Genomic DNA, 25803 nt, shown 5'->3' on the forward strand with positions numbered 1-25803 from the left:
CCCATCAGTGGGGGCCGCACACCGCGCTCCTGCCCCTGGAAGCAGCAGCTCTTCTGGCCACAGCTTTCCCCTTTCCAGGCCCTAGACGCTTCCCCTCTGACCCCGCAGGACACTGTTCACAACTGGACTGAGCCTCCCGCCCCTCTCCTTCCTGCTTCTCACTCTTCCTCGCCTGTCCCACCTGACCTGCCTCACAGAACACAGTGGCATCTTCTCGAATGAAGAACTTTCTAGGTTTTCAGTTGGCCCCACTTACACACACACAAATTCAAACATGTCACATAACTCTGATGTGCTCCACTGAACAGAGACGCCCACCCTGGCAGCCTCGGGACGTAATACATGTTTGCCCAATCGCGTCGTCCAGAGGACAAGGTCTGGACCAGGTGTTTTAACAAGAGTTTCCAACCAATGAGACAGAATAACCACCAGCTGCTCAATAAAGTAGGCTGTACCAAGAAGCACTGGGTGAACACTGCCATGGGAAGCAGAAGATAGATGATTCGTCAGGGCAGCAAGTGGGAGACGGAACTAAATGTACCATACGATTCCTTTCTGGAGTCATGACTGTATAATCAGCTACCAAAAATGTTACAGAGCGCAAATTCTGATGAACAAGATTATTTCACTGAAGATCAACAGTCCATACACTAATTCCTCACTGTGAAACTGTGATTAGAGGAGCACAATTAGTGTGTCTTGCCTTTTTAATAGGAACTGTACCAGTTGACAAGTGGGAAAAAATTTTTGACAGATGAAATGCCAGCAGAAGGAATGGTTGAAAAATAATCTTTAAAAATCATTCTGCAACCCTTAATGAAAGCAAGAGCGTCAGATAAAGATGACCAGTGATGCTAATATCACAGGTGAAAGGTGGGTGGGGACCTCAAGATCCACAAGGCACCGTAGTGTCACCGCACGGATCACCTCCTAGTCACAAGCATTCAGGAGGAAGAGCAGCACCACAGCTGGGTGGCCGTCTTAACACTGTGACTAAACTCAGCTTCACTAACGGGGACGGTCTGACACGGGGAAGTATTCCGGTCAAAAACGCATCACCAGAGTTATTCAGACTTTAAGATCAAATTTCCAGTTCACAAGAAATACCAGGGTAGAGGAACATATTCAACATCAAAGGATGAAAGCTGCCAAGCCCAGAAGGAGGAACATTCTGTTAAGACACTGGCTCTATCTTTCCAAAGTTAAAGGTAATGACGTAAAAGGGGGAAGGGGAAGCGACCACATTCTAGACGAAAAGACGCCAGCATTTATGGGTGAGATCATGGTGTTTAATATACTTTGCATTCGTTCAATCAAATATGCAGGTAAGGCAAACAGATAAAATGTTAACTGCTGAAATTAGGTAGGAGTGTGTGTTTACGTGCTATATGATTCCATTTGCTTTTTTTTAAATAACAGAACATTTCAAAAAGAGATGGTGACGCCACATCAGAGGATTGGCTTCCTGAAGCAGGGCTGTTGGGGCACAATCTCTGTGCAGATCATAACCTGCGAGACACAGAAGCAGCCTGATCGCCCGCTGACAGAGGACCGGACAAAGCAGCTGTGGTGCATCTGCACAACAGAACACCGCTCAGCCATAAAAAAAAGAATGAAATAATGCCACCTGCACCAGCATGGATGGACCTGGAGATCGTCACTCTAAGTGAAGTAAGCCAGACAGAGAAAAATACCATGTGGTATCACTCATATGTGATATCACAAATAACACGAACTTATTTACAAAACAGAAAGAGACTTACAGACACAGAAAAGAAACTTCTGGTTACCAGGGGGAAAGGGGATGGGAAGGGATAAACTGGGAGTTTGAGATTTGCAGATACTAACTACTATATACAAAACAGATAAACAGCAATGTCCTACTGCACAGCACAGGGAACTATATTGGATAATCTTGCAGTAACCTACACTGAAAAAGAATGTGAAAACGAATACACGCACGTATATGCATGACTGGGACATTATGCTGTACACCAAAGATGCACACATTGTAAACGGACTAGACTTCAATTAAAATAAAAATCACAACCTGCTTAAACAGCTTCTGACACTCGCCCCCAAGGCCGGCCTTCCACCAGCACCGTGGGCTGTCAGACCATCAGGGAGATTCAACATATAGACATGCCTCAAATGGCCGCAAACAGATGGAACGACACACCGTGTTCTTGGACTGGTGGCATCAATACTGCTAAAATGACAGTACTTCCCGCGACAATCTACAGACTCAGTGCATCCTTATCAAAAAAACCAAGAGCATTTTTTCACAAAACAAGAACAAGAAATTTAAAATCCTTCATATAATTCCCTCCCATTTTTGCTTTTTGTTTTTGGAGGAGTCTGTGTGTGATAAGACTTCAGAAAATTAAAAAAAAAGTGTGGGAGAGGTTTGGAATAAAGAGTGAAGGACAGACTGCTTAGTTTTCTGTACTGTGGGAGAAGAGCCTGAAAGGAACTGAGTACTGGTCCACACGCCTTCTGATTCTCGGGAACAGTGAGCAGAAACCTTGCCAGTGTCCCATTCCCACCACCCCTCCCTGCAACACCAAGTAGCCCCCTCTTCATCTTCAATCTTCACAGCAAAACCTGCCCAGAGCCTAGAGCACACTGACCGATCACTTCAGCTCGACACTCTCAGGAGTACCTCCCCTCCCCAGGTTTTCAAATGTGTTAGTATAAAGTTATAGAAAGCATTCTTACTTTATTATGATTTATGTATTATAATGTATGTGGTGAAGTATATGTAACATAAAACTTACCATTTTAACCCTTTTTAAGTGGCATTAAGTACCATGAAGTTTATTTTCAACAGCAGATTTAAAACCTCACTGAGGGTCACCGGCACAACACAGGCACCTATGCGGGGCGGGCAAGGGAGGAAGCGGTGAGGCCGAGGCCCCACTGGTCCCGCACCGCAAGGCACACTGTCCGCTCGTGAGGGCAATGCCACAGGTTGACAGGCGGGCAGAAATGAAAGTATCAAATGCCCAACTGCTTTACAGCGATGCTTAAAGTAGTTGCACCCAGATTACTACTTCAGTGTGCTGAGCTCTGCATGATCAGACCCTGCCCCTGTGATTTAAAACTCACACTATTTTTTAAAACAGGCTTACTGGCTGACAGCAGCTACGCTACAGTGGATGTGCCTCATTTTTCCAGAAGAATCTATTGTATAGAATAGGTCCTGAAGATCTAAACAAAGGACCACTAGCTCAGAGGTTGTGTCTGTATGGGCAGACAGGGCTCGGTGCATAAGGCCTATTCGGCTGGTGACCCTGGAATAGGTTCATTCCTCAAGCACCTGCACTGGCCAAATGCTAGAGACGCAGTGAGGACGGGGAGACCCTCCCGGCTTCAAGGCCAGTTTCAGGAGACACCTGGCAAGCGTACAGTGAGACCCACACTGTGTCGTGAGGATACAGTCCAGACTTTTCCCTGAGTGGGGGTGGGGGTACACAGGACCCTGATGTTATATACACACATATAAAAGTCACCATCTCTTAAGTTTTAAAGTAAGCATATATTACTTCTGTAATCGAAAAAAATTAACACAAAATAAGGGTGTAGGGGTGCTGGCGACTTTTCACAACTGCACCTCAGTTTGCTTCCTCATCTGTAGGAGAGACTTCCTGCCCATCTATTACGGTTGCAGGGAAGATCCCACAAGCAAACACATAAAGGAACCTCAAACACAGCAGAAGACTTCACACCGGCCCGCGCCTCGCCTGAGGCCGCTACGGGACGGGCAGCAGGAAAGACATGACCTTTGCCTTGCTGCCCTACCAAGGACTGGACTGGAAGAAATGTCAAAGTCACCACAAGTCCTATGTGTTTATGGCCCAGGGTTTTCCTACAGATCCGACTAGACTTTGATTTCTACATCTCACTTCTGTGACGACTGACTTTTTACTCAAAGACTTAACAATCGAAAGCCTGCTGGTTAGGTGATTGTACCCACTCACAAATCAGAATCGAGTTCCCTGAATTGTAAGAAGTGTTTGTGAAGCAAAGGTACGGAAAAGACCAGGATAAGGATGCCCGGGGGCCTGTCCTACTAACGTCAGAGGTACTGGTTAGGTTTCTCCAGAGGAACAGAACCATTAGGATGGAGGGACAGAACCCAGTGGTTCTGCTGGCACCACACAGAAGCCTGTGTTTTACCATTACCTTCGAGTGAGATCTTATATCTGCTGTTAAATAAACTTCCTATTTATGAAATTTACCTCTACGTACCTATGTCTGAGATTATGTAATATATACATGAGCGTTCGTATCAAGACTTAGTAGGAAGTGTCTCACGTGATCATGAGGGCTGAGACCTCCCATGATCTGCGTCTGGAGGCCTGAGAATCAGGCAGGCTGATGGTGTCAAAGCCTGTCTGAGACTGAAGGAGACAACCTGCAGACAGTGAATTCTCTTGCTCAGTCTTTGGTCCTAGTGAGGACTCCAAGGACTGGATAAGGGCACTCTGCTTTGCTCAGTCCACAACATAAATCTCATCCAGCAACAGCCTCGCAGGCACACCAAGATCAAGGCAAATGCCTGGGCCTCCCTGGCGGTCAGGATGACATGAAATTAACCATCACGCCGGGGTAGCAGATATGAAAACCCAGCTGGCTGCAGTGCTCAGGCCCAGCCCCAGCTCTGTAGGCAGAGGAGGAAGTGCTGAAGAACAGAAGGTTAGAAGTTTCATAATATTCTGCTTCTACTTCAAAGGTTACTATTCACAGGTTACTACATGTACAGGTTTACAGGGACTCTGTGCTCACAGGATTTTGGCAAAACAGAGCCACGCGCCTCACGAGATCACCAATGCACAGCTTGCTTCAGAGAACGTCTGGGAGTATCACCGCTAAATAGCAAGTCAAGGAGGAAGCGCACAAGCACCACAGGGAAAAGGGAAAGGGCCGAGCACTCGTAACTGCTGGGCCAGGCCTGCGTGCTATTCCGCTGCCCGCTCCGCGTTGCCAGGCGGTGGTGCCAGCTCCACCTAACTTTGCTCTCTGTAGTCAGTCTCCCTGCTGCTGTTGACCAATCTTGATGCAACTATGAAATCACGTTTCAAGTCAGGGCACTGTCCGTTAAGATGCTGTTTGGCTTTCATATATTTGGGAGAATTTGTCTGAAGAGAAGATACTGATCTTAGTTTCATCATTTGTAAGAACGTCACACTGATGCAACCATCACCACTATTTCCAGCATTATGTCATCAGGGCTAACAGAAACCCTGCAGGTTGAGCAGTAACTCCCCGTTTCCTCTCCCCCAGCGCATGGGACTCTGTCCTACTCCGTCACTCCTTTGTATGGTGAGCATACGCCACTGTCTATACGCCGCGTTTTGCTTATCCGTTTATCAGCTGATGAACATGCGAGCTATTCCTCCCCTACAGACTGCTGTGAATAATGCAGCATGAACAACGGTGCACGAGAATCTGAGATCCTGGGTGCATACAAGTGCCCTGACGAATGGTCATTCTGTGTAAGGCAAAGCCACTGCTCCCCACCGCTCCAGCACCACTTTACGTTCCCACCAACGACACCCCAGGTTCCAACTTCTCCGCATCCTCACCACCATGTACTTTCTGCATTTTAAAAATAAGAGCTATCACAGTCTGTGTGAAGTACTATGTCATGGTTGATCTGAATTTCCCTAACGGCTAGTGGGGACGTGTACTTCTGTGAGTGGGTCAGCCATTTGCCTATCTTCTTTGGAGAAACGTCTATTTGGGTCTTGAGCTCATTTTTCATCAAACTGCTTGTCTGCTGTTGACTGTAGGAGCTTTAAGTATGTATTCTGAACATAAGCCTCGTCAGAGACGATTTACAAGCGCCGCCCCCCCCCACGGGCCGTCTTTTTACTCTTGATGAGTGTCCTTGGAAACACAGAGGTCTTAAACTTTGAGTTAGTCCAATTTATCCACCTTTCCTGTTGTTGCCTGTGCCTTTGGTGTCACATTCACAAAACCACTGCCAAATCCAGTGTCGTGAAATTTTCCCATTTTCTTCTAAGGATTTTATACTTTTAAACTTTTAACATACAGGCCTCTGACTAGTTTTGATTTAGTTTCTGTACATGGTGGTAGGTCAGGGTCCAAATTCTTCTGCAGGTAGATGCTTCCCCAGCATTGCTACTGTTCGATGAAGACACGTGTCCTTTCACCATCCTTTCGCCACTGAATGGACTTGGCACCTCTGCTGAAATTCAGTTCTGGGCTCTCTGTTCTGTTCCACTGGCCTACAGGTGCCACCTCTGTGTGGGGACCACAGCCCTCTGATCACTGCAGCTTTAACCAGGAGGTGGGAGACCGCCGACTGCGAGCTCGGACCACTCGGGGCCCCGTGATTTTGCACAGGGAATTCAGGGTGGGTTTTTCTATTTCAGCAACAAATGTCACCGGGATTTTGATAAGGACCGTACTGAATCTGCGGACAGCTTTGAGCATTACTGTCGTCCTGTTAATACTAAATATTCTGACCCATGAGTGTGAGATGCCCATTTATTTACATCTTAATTTCTTCCAGCAATGCTCCACAGTTTTCAGTTTACAGTTTCAGTCTTTCTCCCCTACTGAGTTAAACTTACTCCTAGGTATTTTAATTCTTTTTGATACCACTGTACATGGCATTGTTTCCTTAATTTCCTTCTTAGATTGCTCATTTTTAGTATAATATAAAGGTTTTTGTGTGTTCATTTTCTATCCTGAAACTTTGCTGAATTAGTTTATTAGCTCAAGCAGGTTTTAATTTTTAAAAAATTTTGTATGAACACATATGAGATAATGTATCTGCAAAAAATACTCTTTCCTTTCCAATGTGATGTCTTGTCTTTCCTTCCTGTGCCGAGCTGCTCTGGTTAGAACCTCCAATACTGTGTTGAATACAAGTGGTGACAGTGGGCACCCCTGCGCCTGGTTCCCGATGTTAGAGGAGAAGTATTCGTCGCTCACCACTGAGGACGATGTTCATTCTGAGCTGTTTATGTGTGGCTTTTATTACGTTAAGGTAATTTCCTTCCATTCCTACTGTTCTGAGGGTTTTCACCATGGAAGGGTGTTGAATTTTGTCAACGGTTTTCTCTGCATCAGTTGAGACGATGTGGTTTTTTCCTTTCATTCTGTTAATGTGGTGAATTAATGATCGCTATTTGGTTATGGAGCCATTCCATTCCAGGAATAAATCCCACTTGGTTGTGGCGCACAATCTTTTTAATACACTGATGAATTTGATTTGCTGGTGTTTTGTTAAGGATTTCTGCGCCACTCTTCCTAAGGGATACTGATCTGTAGTTTTCTTTCTCTGCGGGGTTTGGCTCCAGCGTCAGAGCAATGCTGGCCTTACAGAACGGGTTAACAAATGTTCCCCTCTTCAATTTGGGGGAAGAATTAGAGAAGGACTGGTGTCGGTTCTTCGAATGCCTGTGAGACTTCAGTGACGCCATTAGGGCCAGGGCTTTTCTTTGTCGGGAGGCGTTCTGATAACTGGTTCAGTCTCCTAGCTTGACAAGCATGACGTTCTATTTTCTGTTTGGTCCGAGCAGTTTGTGTCAGTTTCATCCAGGCGATCCGATTTGTAGGCATACAAGTGTTCACAGGACTTTCCTAATCCTCTTTATCTGCAGAATGGGTAGTAATATCTCCACTTTCATTTTTGATTTTAGTAACATGAGCCTTTTAAAAATTCTTAGTCAATCTGAAGGGCTGTCTGCGCTGATCTGCACTATTTCCTTTCCTGCTACTAGCTTTGGGTTTGATTTGTTCTTCTGTTTCTAATTCCTTAGGAAGTAAAGTCAGGTTGTTGATTTGAGATCTTTTTCAATGTTAGCATTTACAGCTATAACTTTTCCCCTGAGCACTCCTTTGCTGTGTCCTATAAGTTTGAGTATATCGTGTTTTCATTTTATTTGTCCCTAAATATTTTAAAACTTCTCTTGTGATTTCTTCTTTGGCCCGTTAGGCCTTTGAATGTGTTGTTTGATGTTTACAAATCTGTGGGTTTTCCAGCTTTCCTCCTGTTAACTGATTTCTAACTTCACTTCACTGTGGTCGGGGAAGATACTCCGTACGACAATCTACTTTTTAAAACCTACTGAGACTTACATTACGGCCTGGCCTATAGTCTCTCCTGGAGAATGACCCACGTCCACCTGAGAAGAAAGTGTGTTCTGCTGTTCTGGGCAGGTCCTGGGCGCTCCTGTTGGATCCAGTCGGTTTACTGTGTCATTCAAGCCCTCTGCTTTCTCACTGACCTTTACAGGACCGCAGCCACAGGAAAGACAGGCCCGGGCACATGGCAGCTGGTCTCTGCCCTGCAGCATGGCCACCAGAGGGGACGGGGCGCAGGGAGCTGGGGCCAGAACGCCTGCTTCTGAGGACGAGGTACACGTGAGAACTGCAGACTTTGGCCTCAGCAGTGAGTCATCGGCAGAGCCTCTCATCCCCACCGGCTCCACCAGGAAGAAGGTCAGCGGCCTGAGGTGGACCAGGAGTCGGGGCAGAAGGCCACAGAGCCTGCCAGTCCCCCGCCCAGCCTGGGGCCCCCCTCCACCCACGGCACCAGCAGCAATACCAGCAATACCGGAGCCTCAGGAAAACCACCTGCCCCAGGGTGGGGCCCTGGGCAGCCAGAGGGTGTGACCAGCCTCGCCCTCTGGCAGCCAGAACCTGCAGGGTGGCTGGGAGAGTCCCGAACTGTTTCAGGAAACACCACAGCACGGTGAGCCCAAGGCTCCCCTCTGATGGCCAAGGACAGTCAAGCCACGCTCCCTGCGTTAAAAGGAGAGCAGGAGGACATGGAGCCCCAGGAGCCTGTCAGGGGTCGGCCAGGGCTGGGCACACACGGCTGCAGGCTGGGGTGGGGCCAGAAGTACAGGCCATGTGCACCTGGACGCCTGGGCAAGAAGTCCTGGTCCAGCGGACAGAGGGGTGTTCTCTGCAGGGGATTCAGTCAGAAGGGTATTCAGCACCTCCATGGCCAGGAGCCACCTGCGGACAAGAGGAGAGGCCATCCTGGCTGCAGGCCCGCCCCCTGCCCCTACCTGGGTGAAACTCGTGAGACTGGGCTGTCTTTCTGGGGGCACATCTCCCCTCCCCAGCTCTTGCCTTTTCTTCCATGTTGCTGCAGGAGGGGGTTCTTGTCAAGCCCTTGGTTCTTCCAGCTCTTGCAATGGACTTGATGCTCCAGAAAGCTGCATCACAGAAGCCCTGTCTGCATCCTCCGTGCACAGAACTGGGGCTGTGTGTGGCCCAGTTTGAGAAGCAGGTAGTAATGTAGTACCCAGAGTTAATCAGAACAACTAAATGGAGGCAGGACCTAAAAGAATGACCATGGTAACTAGCTAACTCGCAACAGTGACAACTGTGGTTCTGAAGGGAAAGGGCTGGGGGCCACACCGCAGGGCAGAAACGCAGAAAACTGTGTTGCCTTCTTATACTAGTATCACAGACTGTTTTCAGGACAGAGGGGAACTCCTGTCCTGAGGCCTGTGATAATGAGGACCAAGACCCATGAACCAGCCTGCGTGGGGAGTCAGGGAAATCGTGGGGGTGCGGTCCCCCAGAGCGGCTTGGCCACTTTCCTGTGGAGCTGAATTCCCTGTTGTACCGGACTCGGGCCTTCCCACCGTGACTTCTCCCTTTTATAACGGTGGCACGGAGCCGTCTCTCCTGAGGCCTGACCCAGGCATGGGCTGTTTCACAACCTGCGTTTTTAGGGGAGCTCCATAGTGAGCCAGACACTCCGGGGTCCAGAGGGAGGAGTCACGATAACAGACAGCAGCCCAGAGGGACGGAGGGGACCGAGGAAAGGTGTCTTTGAAAACGCAAGTTCCGTATTCCCAGGAACCCAGTAACTCCCTTTCTAGGTGCTGAATTTGTGTTTCACACGTCGCCCGGGAGTTCCTCTTGGGTGCCTGGGAAGCGGGGGACGTCCAGGAGGCCTGCAGCTGCTTCCTGAGACCCGACCGCGCTGCACAGTCTTTCATCCCGCAGCCACCCTGCCCGCAAGCTCGCATCTGACCAGAGGAGACGCCCCTCCATGCCGAGAGCAGGGCCAGGGAAGCAGGAAGAGGGCTGGACCCGGTGGGGGTCAAGTTGCACCCCCTTATCTCCTAGTCTGGTTTTCTTTACGCTAAGCAGCCCCATGTGCGCTCAGCCAAGTGTCGCTCTCCTGGAAATCCGTCCACGACTCTCATCCACTCCAGGGCGAGTCTCAGCTCCTCAATGGGTTTTGGGGACCCTCCGCGATGTCCCCCTGCAGACCTGTCACCTTGCACTTTACTCTCAGGGAACCAACAGTTTCCCACAGATACTTCTGCACATGCAGCTTCCTCCCTGGGGAGCCTGCATGCCAGGCACTTGGTCCAGCACCGCTGGGCTCCCCGAGATGAATCAGACCTAAATCCTACCTGAAGAGCTCACAGTCCAGCTGGGAAGACGAGATGAGACCCAACTGCAGCCCAGACACCTATTCACAGGGACAGAGGAGGACACTCACAGCACCGTGCACGCTCACCTGCAGGGCAGCCCCTTGAGGGAGGTGGTGTCTAGTGGGGCCCTGGCGCCTGGGTTTGACCCCAGGACGTGGAGAGGAGGCCTCTGGGAGAAGGAAGCTAGAGTGTCAGGCACACACGGGACAGAAATGGGGAGCGAGGCTGGGGAGTGCGGGTTGGACTGGCCCCCCTTGCTCCCAGAACCACCGCCAATCGTGCATTTTGTCTGCGTCTCCAAACCTGAACACCCCCAGCTCAGAGCCTGGGAGGCAGTTAGCCCCGATGCCAGAACCTGCGCTCACTCACGAGGCGGCACCTCGTCCTCCGTGAGCCCCGGGCCCGCTGGCTGGCCCGGCAGCTGCCCACTTCCCTCCTCAGTCCGAGCTGTGATAGGACAGTTTAACCCGTTTACACTCAGGCTGGGTTTGTTTCTCCTCCTCCTTTTTTCTTACTGTTCCTCACACTGAACAACTTCAACTGTCCTGACCTTCAGCAAGCTGGTTCGCTCTTCCGCCTGCTCACGCCAGCTGCTGACCCCTTCGGATACAGCGTTCGCTTCTGCAACTGAGCTTTCCTGCTCCAGAACGTGCCTGGGTCCTGTTATAATCACTCTCTCGATACCCTCGTTCTGTCCAGACACTGTGTTCCCAGTTTCCTTTACTTCTTTGCCCGTGGTTTCCTTTGGCTCCTTGAGCATTTTTAAGACGGCTGATTTAACGTCTCTCAACTAGTAGCTCCAACATCTGTGCTTCTCTGGCTGGGTTCTCTGTCAAACCCTTTTTCCCCAGTGAATGGGCCACACGTGCCCATTTCTTTGCACGCTCTGTAACTGCCGCTGTTGTTGTGAAATGGACACCCTGAGTATTACCACGTGGTGTCTGGAGACCGGACTCCCTCCCTCATGGGCTGCCGCGTGCTGACAGCTAACGGCCTGCTTGTGCACACACCACTTGCCAGTGAGACCAGCAGCCTCTCCATGAAGCACTTCACCTGAGCAGGTTCCGGAGTTCCACACCAGTTCATCCCAACCACTCTTCCCAGCTCAGTGGCTGACCGGGTAGAGGGCCAGCCGCTGACGCTCCCCTCTGGCACCTTGCACAGCATCACTGCGGTCTGCAGTCTTTTAAGTTAAGTATCCATGACCCAGTCCAACTTTTAGACATTGCCCAAACTCTAAGCTCTTGAATCACTGCTAATTCTCTCCGCAGAAAATGCCAGGGACACGAATCTTTAAACTTGAGGTATGATTTGTTTTCTCATCTTGGTAAAAGATCTGGGGAGTCACTCTTAAATGTAACGCCTTCTTTAAACCTCTTGTGAGCACATAAGACACAGAAAAGGCTTCGGTATGTGGCAGGAGGCAAAGACGATCTCACCTACCTGCAGAGACCCCGAACACCACACTAGTGGCTCCGGGCTGAGCGCCATCCAGACACCAGGAGGGTACGTGGTCTGAGGAGGTGCCTGACGGGAGGACGACACCGCACCCTCCTCCCAGCCTCCACTCCAGGACAGCCTCCCAGCAGTCCAAGGCTGCAGCTGAGTTAACACTTCCAACCCGGGGCCAGCACACATCAGTGTTTAGCTTCCTTTGTCTTAACGGAAGTGTCTTTCTGGAAGCATACATACTAAAAATACAAAAACATGCTCTATGCAGGGGAGTCCTTAGCTCTCACTCCACAAACCTTCTCTCCAAAACATGCTTTTTTTGAGGCAATTCATTTTTATCAGTCGGGTAAGCCAGGTGTTACAATATGAAAAATGGATGTTCTAACAGTCAGCAATTCCCAGCAAACACATTCTTCCTCCAATTAACAGCCATCAACACTGCCATCAATCACACCAGCACTGACCAGTCAGGGGCCACGCCATGAATGTGACGTCATCGCAGATGACAGCAACAGGGGACGCCGGGGACGTCGGGGACATCTCTGTGTCACCAGAAGCTAACACAAACCAGGAAACCACACCAGCAACCCAGCCCAGGTATCTTCGCTTCCTCTCTCCCCTGGGAACAGCTTGCCCTGCTTCCTCTTTCAACCAGCTCTGCTGGGCTCGCCCCTCCCACTGCCCATCTACATAGAGCACCCCCAGCCATCATCCCCCACAGGCCTGGACACGTCACATCACATCTGTGCTAAATCCTTTCAACCTTGTATTTTTCTTGTCATTTCCTTTTAAATCTGTAAATACGGATGGATGTCAAGACAAAATGCAGTTAATGTGAAAATGAGAGTACCACAAACGGCCTCTAGCCATCACAGTCCTTCCTACCTGAGCTCTCGAGTAACAGCACACCCGAAAGACGCAAAGCCCACCGCACCTGAAGCCACGAGGGCAATACCGCACACCACGCCCGCTCTCGCTGGGCTCGGTCCCAACTCTTCCTCCCTATTTCCAAGGCCTACAACAACTTCAAACCAATCACGCCAAGAATCCAGACGCCTGCTTCCAGGTTTCTGGCACGTTAACACACTTGGAAGGCCAGGTCCACTTCTGTCCCCTCCTTGATGCATCTCTTTCAGCACCCCCCCCCCCAAAAATCCAAGCAGGAAGAAAACTCTGCCCCTACTTCAAAATACACGTTCAAATACGTGTTCAAAACACATGGCAGGCTGATACGTATCATTAACGAACGTTATAAAACGCAGTTAGGTTTTTTAAAGAAGAGCACAGAACAAATTATGCTCCCGTTGTTTGTTAGGTTGACTCATGTTTGTAGGTCAAGCCAAGCAATCAGAGGGTTCCCCGCTGTCTCTGGGCGGGAGGGCCTGAGGGGGGACGCAGACTCGCTCTCAAGATTTCCTTATGGATCAATCAAGTATATTGTTACCTTTTCACAAAAGATGAACACCCGTCCAGAGGCCTACCATGAAATCCTTTTTCATGTGACGTCATCCCCTTCCGTAGCCAGCCGCTCCGTGTCACACAGCCAGGACAATCCCTCCTGGGCAGGCACCATCTCGCTGCCCCGGCACCTCCCTAGCACAGCACCTGGCACAAGGCAGGCTCCGGAGCGCACACCTGGCGGATGGCACCTCCCCGTCCCAGTGTCACCGGGAGCAGCAGTGTGTTCTACCACAGGGGCGGGGGCAAAACTACCAACTCAAACCTCAGATCTCGCCACGCACGCTTTGCTTCTGGCCTGGGAACAGCCACAGGGGAAGCTGACTGTGTACACCAGCCACCCAGCGAGGGGCCCCCACGAGCTCCTGGGCCCTGGGCCTGCCCGAGACTCAGCCGGCCAGGCTGCCCTCCACAGACACAGGCCACGCCTCTATCTACAGCACGGAGGGCCATCGCCAGGCGGGGCCGCTGGGCAGTCACACGTGCACAGCACTTCGTGTAACAACACGCAGGAACGACCCTTCAGAAGACAACAAGCAAGAGAAGCCAGCAAGGACCTGGCTGACCCGGTGCACTTCTTTTCTATCTAAAAGGCGATTGTTTTGCCCAACTCAGACTGCTAATATTTCTTCAAAAGCCCTAAAAATAAGACTGGCCCAGTGGTCTACTGTTTATCTGTAAAAATTAAATAACCCCCTTTATCTGTCACAATTAACAAACAGAAAAGAAACATTTTCTTCACACCTGCCAAGCCTGGCTCATTGCTACAGAATCTGCTGTGAACAACCCTCACTAGGAATGACAAAGAAATCTCATTTGTCAAGGTCAGACAGGAACACTTAACACGAAGAATCCATGAGAACTGTGCCTGTTCAAACATTGCAAGAAAAGACCAAAAGACAGGAAATGCTTAAAAGCTTCATGAACATAATTTAAAACCTAATACTTGCTTTCCAAAGTTTTTTCAACCCATTACACAAGACAGTAAGGATACAAGGATTAGGAGATCCGTACCACTGCCCCACCACACCCACGGTTCCCCGGGGCCAGCACGTGTGCGAGGCTGGGGGGCGGCAGGCGCATGATTAAAGCTACTGACCGAATGAGCAGGTGCGTCGTATCTGCCCCAGACACTCGAGGGCCGAGGGGCGGCGTAGCTCCTCACTCTGCCAGGGCATCTTACGAAAAGGCTTCCTCTACATTTCTTGATAAATGAATCTGCTGGACAAACCAATCAAAAAAACAGGACAAGAGGTAGGAGCACAAATGGAATCAGAAGCAAACATGTCTTTGAGCATAACTTCAACAGGGTTCTATGAAAGATGGAAAACCACCCAGCTCATCAGAATGTATCTGAAGGAGAGAAGCAAGGGAGCCAGTGGCTCTGTCCCAGAGACAAAGAGTGGAGCAGGGAGTTTAACAAAGACACACAGAGGTGGGAAATCAGCAAGTGCGACAGAAGTCAGTGAGGAAGGGATGACGATACAATGAAGTACCGGGGCAACGATGCAGCTGGAAAAAGATTCTGACACCACGTACTACAGAAGCGTGCTAGTACTAGGGGAAAACATTGTTTTTACTGTCCTAGGGATGGGGAGGGTCTGAGCACAATACAAACCCAGAAAACAAAACAAGTTGACACAGGTGACTACAGGAGAGTTTCTCTAAACAAAAACAGAGCATCAACCACACCAAGCCACGTGGAACAAGCCAGGAACACTTGCAACATGAAAAAGGGTTGACATTCCTGCTTTGCAAAAAATATCACTGCATTAAAAACATTCTTGGTATATGTTAAAAAAAAAAAAACCCTCACCTGGGCTTTAGAGAACAAAAGCCAATTCACAAAAGAAAAATAAATGGCTTTTCCTTTTTTAAAAAGTTCAATTTATTTATCAAAGAAATGGAAGTGTTAAATAAAGAGGCACCATTTAAATGTTCCCCACTAGTTAAACCGGCAACCATTATGAAAACTGACAATCGGCAGCTATGTAAAGAGAATTCTCAAGCTACAACTGTTAAGTACACAACCTTCCTGGAGGCCGTACAGTCATGAATATCACACTTTTAGTATAAATAACCACTAAATCTTCAGAAAAGCATGAGTAGACAAAGACTAACATTAAATAATTCTGTTAAAGAGAAAAGCTGAAAGTAACCAGAACGTTCATTTAGAGCACGGCTGAACTACGGGGCAAGCAGCGTCACACGGGGATCGTGAGCAGAATGCACGGACGACAAATGGTGTCCGGCGTGCAGAGAGAACCTTTATCAAGCAGGCTATAGGAGTGGGTACTGTGCGATCCCCTCTAAAGATAAACATGTAAGTTAGCAAGTAGAATCACCAAATTATCCAGGAAGATGACAGAGAACCATTCACTTCATGACTTCTATACTGATTCTGCAATCTAGAAACAAGTTCATTTTAGGGAAAAAAATCTAACCACCTAGCGATGAGGTCACCTTTGCCCCTCACAAAGAAGTGAATGGGCAGGGGGAGTTCCACGCAGGTGACAGCTTTTCAAATGACTAAGAGGGTCCTTTAAGTTTCAATGGTGTCATCTTGCCAGTCAGAATATTGCAAAAGCCACTGCAGTACGACCAACAGCCAAAGACAGTTACAACACGAAGGGCCCTGTGGACAGTTATTCCACTGCAGCAGTTCCCCCCCAATAGGAGACACGTCCAAAGACCCAGGGGGTGCCCGAAACCACAGGTCTACGCTCTGTTCTCCCTACATGTACACACCCATGACCATGCTTAACTCACAGATCAGGCACAGAAGGAGATTAACGACAACTAACAATAAAATAGAACAACTGTCACCATATACTGTAATCAAAGTTATCTGAATGTGGCTCTCCCAACATACCCCACTGTGCTGTACTCACACACATATAAAATACGGGTCACAGGGATTCGGTGGAAGGGGACAACATTTCGGGTGAGGTGGCCAGGAAAAACTTTAGAAGTGGAACTAGCGGGTGCCTGAGTCAGGCAGGACGCCAACACACAGAGGACAGGGACGAAGGAAGTGGCAGGGACCAGACTGAAGGGAGCAGGGAACGAGGCTGTAAGGAAAAGGGAAGGAGAGCAACTCAGGGCGGCACAGGATCTGCACGGAAAGGAGGACAAAGCCAGGAAGACCGGCTGGAGACAGTGTGTGCAGGGCCACAGCGAGGGGCAAAGGGAACACAGGGCCGCGGGACCAAGGAAGGAACAGGGCCCGAGGACCACTTACCCCCGGACCACTCTGAGACCGCCCGCAGCACTCTGGAAGTAGGAAAGTGCAGAGGGCAAGGGAGGACTCGGACTCAAACCTTCCTCTCACACCTACGTCCCGCGAAGGATATTTCAAGGCACACGAGTTGAGGTTACCACGCTTAACATTTAAAAGAAGTAGATTTCTTAGGACAGGAAGGAGATTTGTGAGTGAGGATCACAGGCAACTTGGTACCTGTTTAGCATTTAAATTACCAGCCGACCGGAACAAGAATCTACAAATGAGGCCTTTCCCTCAACAGCTGCTACCTACTGAAGCCAGCCCGTGCAAAACCAGTGCCGCTTCCCACCTATCTCCAACTCAGTGCTTTCCAAGTCAGTGGCAGGAGCGCACCTCTAGAGCCCCTGTGCAGTGTGACTCACTCTAGCCAGTGAGCCGTGAGCAGAAGTGACGTGTCGCCTCTGGGCTGGAACGCCTAACCACGGAAGCGAGGCTGGCCAACAGTTCTCCTCTGCTCTGCCAAGAGGACCAACAGCACCCCATCCTGTGGCTGCTTCTTCGGCTGGAGTAAGAATGATGCAGAGGCCCTGGAAAACCCACGCCAAACCCGCTGCCCGAGCAGAAAAAGGACCCGCGGTGTTTTCAGCCGTTTTGAGGACACCTGCTACTACAGAACAATCCTGGGTTCGACCCCCAGCACCTCCGTAAATAAACACACCTAACGGACCCCACGCGCCCATCTGTGAAAAAGGCCGCTCTCCCAGAGAAGGTGCTGTTCTCTGCACCGCCCCCGGGGTGGCAGACACAGGTGCCAGTCCCGGGGCCTCCACGACACTGGGCGTGTTGTTGCAGGCTGGTTCTCTCATCTGAAAAACGATGCGACAACCCAAAGGCTGCTTAGTCTGACGTCTGAAGTGAAGCACAAACAATGTAACAGTTACGCTTATAAAACGTGAAAAGACTGTTCACATCCGTATCTCTTTACACACACTTGTTCAAGGCGTCACACTCATGTGTGCGGAGGGAAAAAACGAAGGCAGCTTTCACAGAGAATCAAGTTCCCTGGAAGCAATGCTTGTTCGGAGGACGCTGCAGCCCCACCGAGGTTCTCAAACAGGGTGCCCAACTGCTCTCCAGCGCTGTAAGCGCTGGCGCCAAACCAAGAGCTGGGAGCCCCCTCATCCAGAAACCGGGACAACCATGCCTTTTTTTCTTTTTTTGGTAAGACAGGTTGGAAAGCAAGCAGCTAGTAAAACACAGTTACACAGAACTGTTTTCGGTAGTTAAAAACATTTTGATATCGACCCTAGATTATCTCAAGCATCTACCCAATAGAACAGATCACCCGTAAACTGCTAAGAGCCCATATGGGCGGGCGGGCTGAAGAGGAAAATCAAGCTAACAGCTCTCTTTCTTGGTCTCATCCCTCAAAGCCAGCTCCTACTTTTAACCTGTGCTGAAAGACATTTCTGAGGAAGTCCCTCTCTGAAGGTTTAGGCCTACCATCTGTATCTCAGTCCTCGCCCCACTAACCTCTCAGTGTGTGTTTCCCTCAGTGAACTGTAACACCAAGGTCACCCCTCACCTGTAAGTGGGACCCCATCAGTCTTACTCAACAGGCTTGTGAGGGCCAAGTGCCAGGATTCTGCCCCGTCCGAGTGCCAGCAGTGAAGCACCGCCTGCTCAACACACACCCTGCAACACGGCGCTGGAGCGCCCTCCGCCCCCCGCCCCGGCCCCCCACACACCGTTGTTCCCACACCGAGACGCCACACTCCCTCCACCTGCCTTGCTGGTTCCCTGCCTCCACGCTTTTGCTTACACCATCCCCTCCAACCAAAAAGGCTTTCCCAAGTCGCCCCTCCTTATCAATTTACCCAAAAACCTACTCAGGACCCACCTACCCCCATCACTGAACACTTCCAGTATTTTCTTTAAGCTATTTTCATGACTCTCCTCTGCCTCAGTGTTACCCTTATTCCTAACCCTCCAGAGCTCTTTATTTTACCCTCCCCACAGCTGTCAGCAGTGTTTTCTTATAGTAGACAGTAACATCGTGTCAAATGAACACAGAGCGCATAATTTATCATTCAGGAAAGCGTCCATATTAATCACTGGTCCAGAAGCATAACTTACATGCTACAAATAGTAACTTCCTGTGCCAAGTTAGAACTGGAAAAATATTTTTAAGTCTACTGAGTAATATTTCAAGACTCACCCTAGAATAATGATTCATTCCTGCCCTCAAGCAGATTGGAGTGGGGGAGGGGCAAAGCCAAATAGTATTACCCCCATCAAACATGGTCCACAGTGGATGCAGAAAGCTCAAGGTCGCTCAGCCAGAAAGCTGTTGGTCAGACACCAGCTGATACCTGAACGGTCAGTGAGAACACGCCAAACAGACCTATTTCTAGCACGCATGTTAGGAAACCCAGTATTTTAGGGATGCAAGTGTCAGACCAAAGAAGACCTTCAGTGAAAGCACTGTCTACCACAGCTATGTTTATACCCCACAGAGGACACTTCAAGCCAATTTCACCACCAGGCTGAGTCCAGATTACAAATGCAAAAACTCACCCGTAAGGGCAACTATGGAGGGCTCACTGCTCACCAGACTACAGTCATTCCGGTTTTCTAACCCCAACGAGTTTCGGAGGCATTTACAAGAGGAAGAGTCAAACTACAACACGTTCTGCTCCAAAAACTGCCCCCTACCCCCAGATGCCTCTGCTAGGACTGAATGTGGCCAGAGAGAGACAGGCTCCTACCACAGGGACAAGATGAAAGCTAACAAGTGTTAGCAAACACTAATGAACTCACGGAACAGAAACAGACTCACAGACAGTGAAAAAAACTTATGGTTACCGGGGTGAAAGGGGGTGGGAAGGGACAAACTGGGAGCTCGAGATTTGCAGATACTAACTACTACATACAAAATAAACAACAAGTTTCTACTGTGCAGCACAGGGAACTACATTCAATACTTTGTAGTAACCTACAATGAAAAAGACTATGAAAATGAACATGTATGTATACATACGACTGAAACATGCTGTACATCAGAAACTGACACACTGTAAACTGACTATACTTCAGTTTAAAGACAAACAAACAAACAAACAAAAACAAGTGTTAGTGAAGATGTGGACTAAGTGGAACTCGTCCACTGCTGCTGGGAGCGTGAAGCGGCACGCTCTGGAAAACTGGCAGTGTCCACCGGAGTGCCAACGCCGTTACGGTCTGAGCTGTGTGCCCTGCCCACCCCCGCTGAAATCCTAACCCCTGGTACCTCAAAATGTGAGTATCTGGAGATGGGGACTTCAAAGGGGCGACTCAGGCTAAACAGGGTCATGGGGTGGGCCCTAATCAGTCGGACTGGTGTCCTTGTAAGAGGTGATCAGGACACAGACCCCTACAGAGGACAGACCACGAGAGGACACAGTGAGAAGATGTCATCTTCAGGCCAAGGAGAGAGGACTGTAACCAACCCTGCTGACACCTCCATCTGGACTTCCAGGCTCCAGAATTCTGAGAAAATAAATTTCTGTTGTTTGAGCCATGCAGTCCATGCTACGCGATACAGCAGCGCTAGCCGTGGACAGATACACCCTCTGGAACAGCCTTTCCGGTCCACGGTAGTAACCATGGGAATGTGTGCCTGTGCTCCCCAGAGGACAGACCCAAGAACATTCACAGAGCTTTATTTCTAACAGCCACGGACCACGAGCTTCCCAGACGTCCATCAGTGAGTTAACAGACACGTTACGCTTCACCACACGACGAAACACTACCAAGCAATGAAGATGGAGTTGCCGCTGCACCCAACAGAGAATCTCACAGGCAACACTGAATCAAAGAAACAGATACAAAAGGGTACACAGTGTATGAAGCCGTTTACACAAAGTCTAAACCAAACAAAAGTAAACTACAGTGTTAAAAAATCAGCAGGAGGGGATGGTAACGACTTGAAGGAAGCAGGAGGGGGCTTCTGAGTTTATGAAAACTCTCCAAGCTCTTCACCTATTTGTACTTTTCCGGATGTTCTACTTCAAAGTTTACTAAAGTACATAAGTGACAAATTACTTAAAAATAAGGGCAACACCGTGTTACCCACTGTCACCATGGCCAGTAAACCTTATTCTGGAACTGGGCGCACCAGGGTCTTCACTGGCTGCCATGAAACCTCTGAAGCCACAGCTCGCCTTGGATGTCTGGCGTCCGGCCACTGCAGGTTTACTGGGAGAGGTCCCACAGGTCAGAAGACCCAAAGACTATCCAGGGCCCTCTGAAGTTGGCTTCTCACGCCACATCATTACAGTAAGGTACTAAAGTGTACATCCATAAAAATAAAGTAACCAGTTAGCACTTCGGTTTTCCTCTGGGTACTGAACTGAATTTTTCTTCTTCTTACTTCTGTATTTTCCTAGTTTTTTTTTTTTCCCTAAAGAACTGACTCATTTAACAACCAGCAAAAGAGAAATGTCATTTTAAATAAAAGGTAGTGGAAGAAAGATACATTTTTACAAGGAGTCAAATGCTGAGGGCTTTCCAGCAATCATGAATAATCAAAAGGGCAGGACGGTGCATCAGGAAGAGCACCGCGCCGTCTAGCAGACCCAGATCAGCACCCCAGTCCCCTGAGCACCCTGCCTCAGCTCCCTCGGGCAGCACAGAAATGGCCACCCTCTAAGCCTGCAGGGCTGCTGTGAGCGCCAGCTGAAATCCTACGTGAACTCTAAGTACTACACAAACATTAAAAAACACTTAAAGACAAATAGCATGTAGGAAGGTCTCCACAAAACATGAACGCTCTATAACAACCATCACGTGAGTGGCACAGGTCAGGAGTTTAGAGTGGCTGCGAACCTGCAGGCTGCCCAGTGACCCAGAGTGACTTCTGGGACCGTCGGGTCAGTAAGTGCTCAGAGGATCGCTGGCAGACTGACTAAATGCCATGTGTAAGAGGCACAATTTTTCATAGTCTGTGCTGCTACAGCTGGGTGTTTTAAAAGTTAATTTAAAAGTTAATTCACAGTAGCTTTGTGGTATACTCTCAAACAATCCAAACTAAAAAGTTTATCAAATGGAAACAATTTTTAAAATTAAGATCACACACAAAGATCGGAAACCAGTGATGTAACTACTTACCCCACGAGGTAATTTTTAAAGGGTTCCCTAACTGAGCTGGGAAACTCCAGGAAAGCCACGTGTCCCGAGAGGGTGGCGCAGACACAGGCTCCCTCCCGGAGTCTGGAAGCAGGCGCACCAGCAAGGCCACCGAAGGGCCAAGCAAGCCCACGGGCTCCCCAACACCGCCCGGTCCCCAGGCTCCCTGAGCACGCTTCCTCAGATCTGCTCCGTCCTGACAGCGAGCAGTCCTAGGCAACCCGGAAATGGACAACAGAGCCAGTCAGACGGAGCTCCACGGCAGTGGTGACATCACCCAAGCAGAGAGCCCCAGGCGGCCTGCGAGCCCCTGCATTAAGCGCTGCATCTCCCGGCAGATGAACAAGGCCAACACTGTATGTCACCGCTGGAACCAACTCCCAAGCTCTCTTCCTCCCCTACAGAGACATTTTGCAAGTAGCTATTCTTAAATTTGTTTTTGAAATCACAGCCTGGAGCACTAAAATTGAAACTAGCCGGAGACAGTGTTTAAGAAGCCTGTTCTGATTTCACCCACAGCATCACTTTTATCTTTGATTCACAAATCACACTGACCACAACCACCATTAGGAAGTTTTAAAACATAAATGAAAACTATTTTTCTGTTTAATGCCATACGTGGGAGGAAAAAAGCAGCAAATAGAGGGAAGACGCTAGAGCAAGACCCTGAAGAGGTCAACACACTGCAGCAAACTGCAGACAGGGGAGCACAGAGACCCACTAAGCAGCACTGACAGACACGTGTGCGGTGAGAGAGGGCTGGATGGCTGGGAACACAACGGCAACCTGCCTGGGCCACAGGAGTCAGGAGGAAACCAGGAGCTGCAAAATGGGAGGACGGGGGTTGATTTCTAGAGCATCGGCCTCCTCAGGGGATGACATCAGTGCCAAGGGGAACCACTGCTGTAGCCTGACTCAGGGGCTCCTCCTGACCTCCCCGGAAAGCCCTGCCTGTAGCCCCCAGTCCACTATCTGGTCACAGTCTTCTCAGTCATGTTTCAATCACACAAATGGAGAGTTATACAATTTATGATAGGGATAATGATAAATATGGATGTCAAATCTCACAAGGGAATAGCACATAAAACGACCGTCCCATGTGTGTAGTCTGGGTTTGCTACCCCTTTGCAGAAAAAGGCAAACGCCAAATGTAAGGGCAAAAATGCTATTAGCGCAGATCCCTCTGGACACTGATTAAAAGCTAATCAGACAACCAACACCTTTTCGTTTCACTTGGTGGTGGGGTCAGGAACTGAATTCAAAGCCACCCTTTACTATAAAGCAACGCTCTTTGATCATGGGGTTTGGGGGCTTAGGCCTGGTTGGCATCAAAAACCATTTCTGCCCCAGGGGACTGCTAACCATTACCTGAAGGGACACACCAATAGACCCACGTTCGCGTCTCCTACACTCAGGCAATTCTACCACAACACAAACATCACATCCCCTCTTGAAGAAGGACTTGCGGGAGATGGGGTGGGGGTGGGGGTTTCGTCCTGGACGACGTTAAACTCTGTCAGCTGTAGGACAGACCAGCACGCCAAACTCGGAGAGCAGTGCTAACGTTCACAGTGCGAGACGGCGGTGACACCAGCTCCCTCCTGAGTGAGCGACGACACAGGTGCCACTGCAGCAGACGGACAAACAGGCTGAACGCAGAAGGTTACTCTTCAAAAACCATGACCAATTACAAACTGCGATGTTAACGTCTACGTACTCTTTAAAGGCAAATCAAACCATACCTACGCTGTTGTTAAAATGAACAAAACTTTCAAACTTAGCCAGAACACTCTGCTGTCTGTATTACTACAGGTGCACTTGCTGAGATGAGAAGTAACTCCTCTTTACAAAACCCTCCAGTTCTACCTCCAAGCCACTCCACAAGGGAATTCCTGGCCGTGATCAATCACCAGTTTTAAATTCCTTAAGGATAGGAACCACGCCACCCTGAGTCAACACCCAGCAACGCCTGATACATGGCTCGCACTCAGAACACCTGACGGATGAATGAAAAGCTACTCATCATTCTCTCCTCTACGTGCAAGCATTATTTAAGACTACCAGACTTATTACTCACTCACATACAGCAGGCTGGGTAACAAAGATTAAGGAGAAGAAAAATCAGACAACAGGGTGTTAAGCACTAAGCTTCAGCTTGGACAGTATCTTCAGGAGAAGCACTCACAATTCACTTTCCAGTTCTTAGACTCAAATCTGAACAAACTCTCCTAAGTCTGAAGAGAGAAACATACCAATAGGAGACTTTATTAATCCACGGATGGGAAGTCATGCGGCTAATCAGCTGCTTAAGTCACAAGGAAGAGACAAGAGCCTGTTCTTTTGGACTCCAAAGAGAAGATACAGTATTTTCCACAGCAAAGAACCCACTGGCGGGACACCCTTGCGCTTAAGTTGTAAGAGAGGTTCACGTAGTAGAATAACCAGACTAACTCATTTGACAAAAGATGTAGGAGAAAAAATTTTCAAACTTCAATCAAGTACTTTGTTAGAATTCTAGAGATCCTAATTTACTGGCGCTACGCTACAAAAAAGTGTGTCAAAAATCAAAACTGCAAACGGAGTATGTGACGGTTTTAAGGCAGAACTAATGTTCTGGAGGCGGCTTTCAAAACGACATCACTAGAAAGAAAGAAGGCGGAGAGAGGCAGATACAAGCAGCAAAAGGCAGATCACAAGCTTCGGGGATGTCTGAAAGCAGTTCCACACGGCTGAGTACAGTGCTCTGGAGTCGGCCGCCTGGACAGGAATCTCTGCTCGGGAACTTCTTGGCTGGGCGACCTTGGACAAATGACTTAACCTCTCTGATCTCTGATTTCCCCATCCATAAAAGAGCACAGTGGTGGTACTTCAGAAGGCTGTTCTGAGAATTAAACGCAATAACCTGTGCAAAAGTCTTGCCACGCTGCCCAACATACAATAAGCGCTCCAATGTTCGCTACTGTTCTTCTCAATTTTCCCAATTTTACGAACCATTCTTTACGTTCGAGTCAAGCCGACCTGAATGCAGTGAGTGAGACGGCCCTGACGCTATCGGAATCCAAACACATCTCTCTCCCGCAGTAAGTTTGGAAACTTCCTTCAGGCTTCACCGTAACGTGTTTATGACAAAAAGCTCCCCGTCGCCGGAGCCAGAGGCGTCTCAAGTACACAGGCGCCAGATGCGAGCGCGGCACGTGACCTGACTCACCGCCCGGACTCGGGGCCGGGCCGTCGGGAGCCTCTCACCCGGCCCGGGTCAGGCCGCTCGGCCCTGGGCCCGCGCCGGGCCGGGGTGGGGTGGGCGGCGCCCCCGACGCAGGCCGGCCGGCCCCCGCCCTCGGGTCGCCGCCCCAGCGCCCGCGCCCCCAGGCCGGGCCGCCCTCGCGGGTCTCGGGCCGGGCGCCACCGGGAAGCAGCCGAGCGCGGCCGAGGTCACACCCGCGACCTCTGACCCCCGCGCGGGCGCGGCCGGCCTGCGCCGGGCCCTGCGCGCCGCGGAGCCTCCCCGCCAGGCCAGGCTGGGCCCGAGCTGCCCGAGACGCGGACGGCGCGCGCGCCGGCAGCCGAGGGGCCGCGGAGGGGGATGGGGCCAGGCCGCCGCTTACCGCGGCCGCTCCGCTGGGGCTCCGGACCGGGCGCGTCGCGAGGGCTCCGTCGAGGACGAGGCGCAGGGAGGACGGGGGCGGAGCGAAGTCCGAGTTCTGTCTCCAGCGGGCTTCCCGGCCTGTCCAAGCCTCCAACGCCGCCGCTACCGCCGCCTCGGGCTTTATGGCCAAGACTCCGGCTCCGCTCCCACTTCCGCCACCGCCGCCGCCCCGAACGGAAGTACCTGTCACGAGACGCCCGACGCCAGGGGTGCGGGGGAGGAGCCCCGCCTCGGCCGTGCGTCACGTTCCGCCGCCTGGGACCGCGCCCGGGTCACGTGGTACAAACATGTCTGCTCCCAGTGGTTGCCGCCATCTTTGCGGCCCTGCCAGGAGCAGGGTGGCGCCATGTTGGACACTCCGACCGACGTCCCAGCCGCTGAGTTTAGAATCACAGGAGAAGCGATCATTGAACCTG

The 25803-nt window shown here is 50.0% G+C and overlaps 1 protein-coding gene across 1 annotated transcript in view; it reads right to left on the reverse strand.

The window, feature by feature from the left end:
* The window catches only part of RAB7A (RAB7A, member RAS oncogene family), a 54855-nt gene extending 29310 nt beyond the window's left edge, over nt 1-25545 (reverse strand). Inside the window, exon 1 of the mRNA XM_032458779.1 lies at nt 25347-25545. The gene's annotated coding sequence lies outside the window, so the exon portion shown is untranslated. The remainder of the gene's footprint in view (nt 1-25346) is intronic.
* Nucleotides 25546-25803: the final 258 nt, after the last annotated feature.

The sequence above is a fragment of the Camelus ferus genome, chromosome 17 (genome assembly GCF_009834535.1).
Source record: "Camelus ferus isolate YT-003-E chromosome 17, BCGSAC_Cfer_1.0, whole genome shotgun sequence".
NCBI lineage: Eukaryota > Metazoa > Chordata > Mammalia > Artiodactyla > Camelidae > Camelus > Camelus ferus.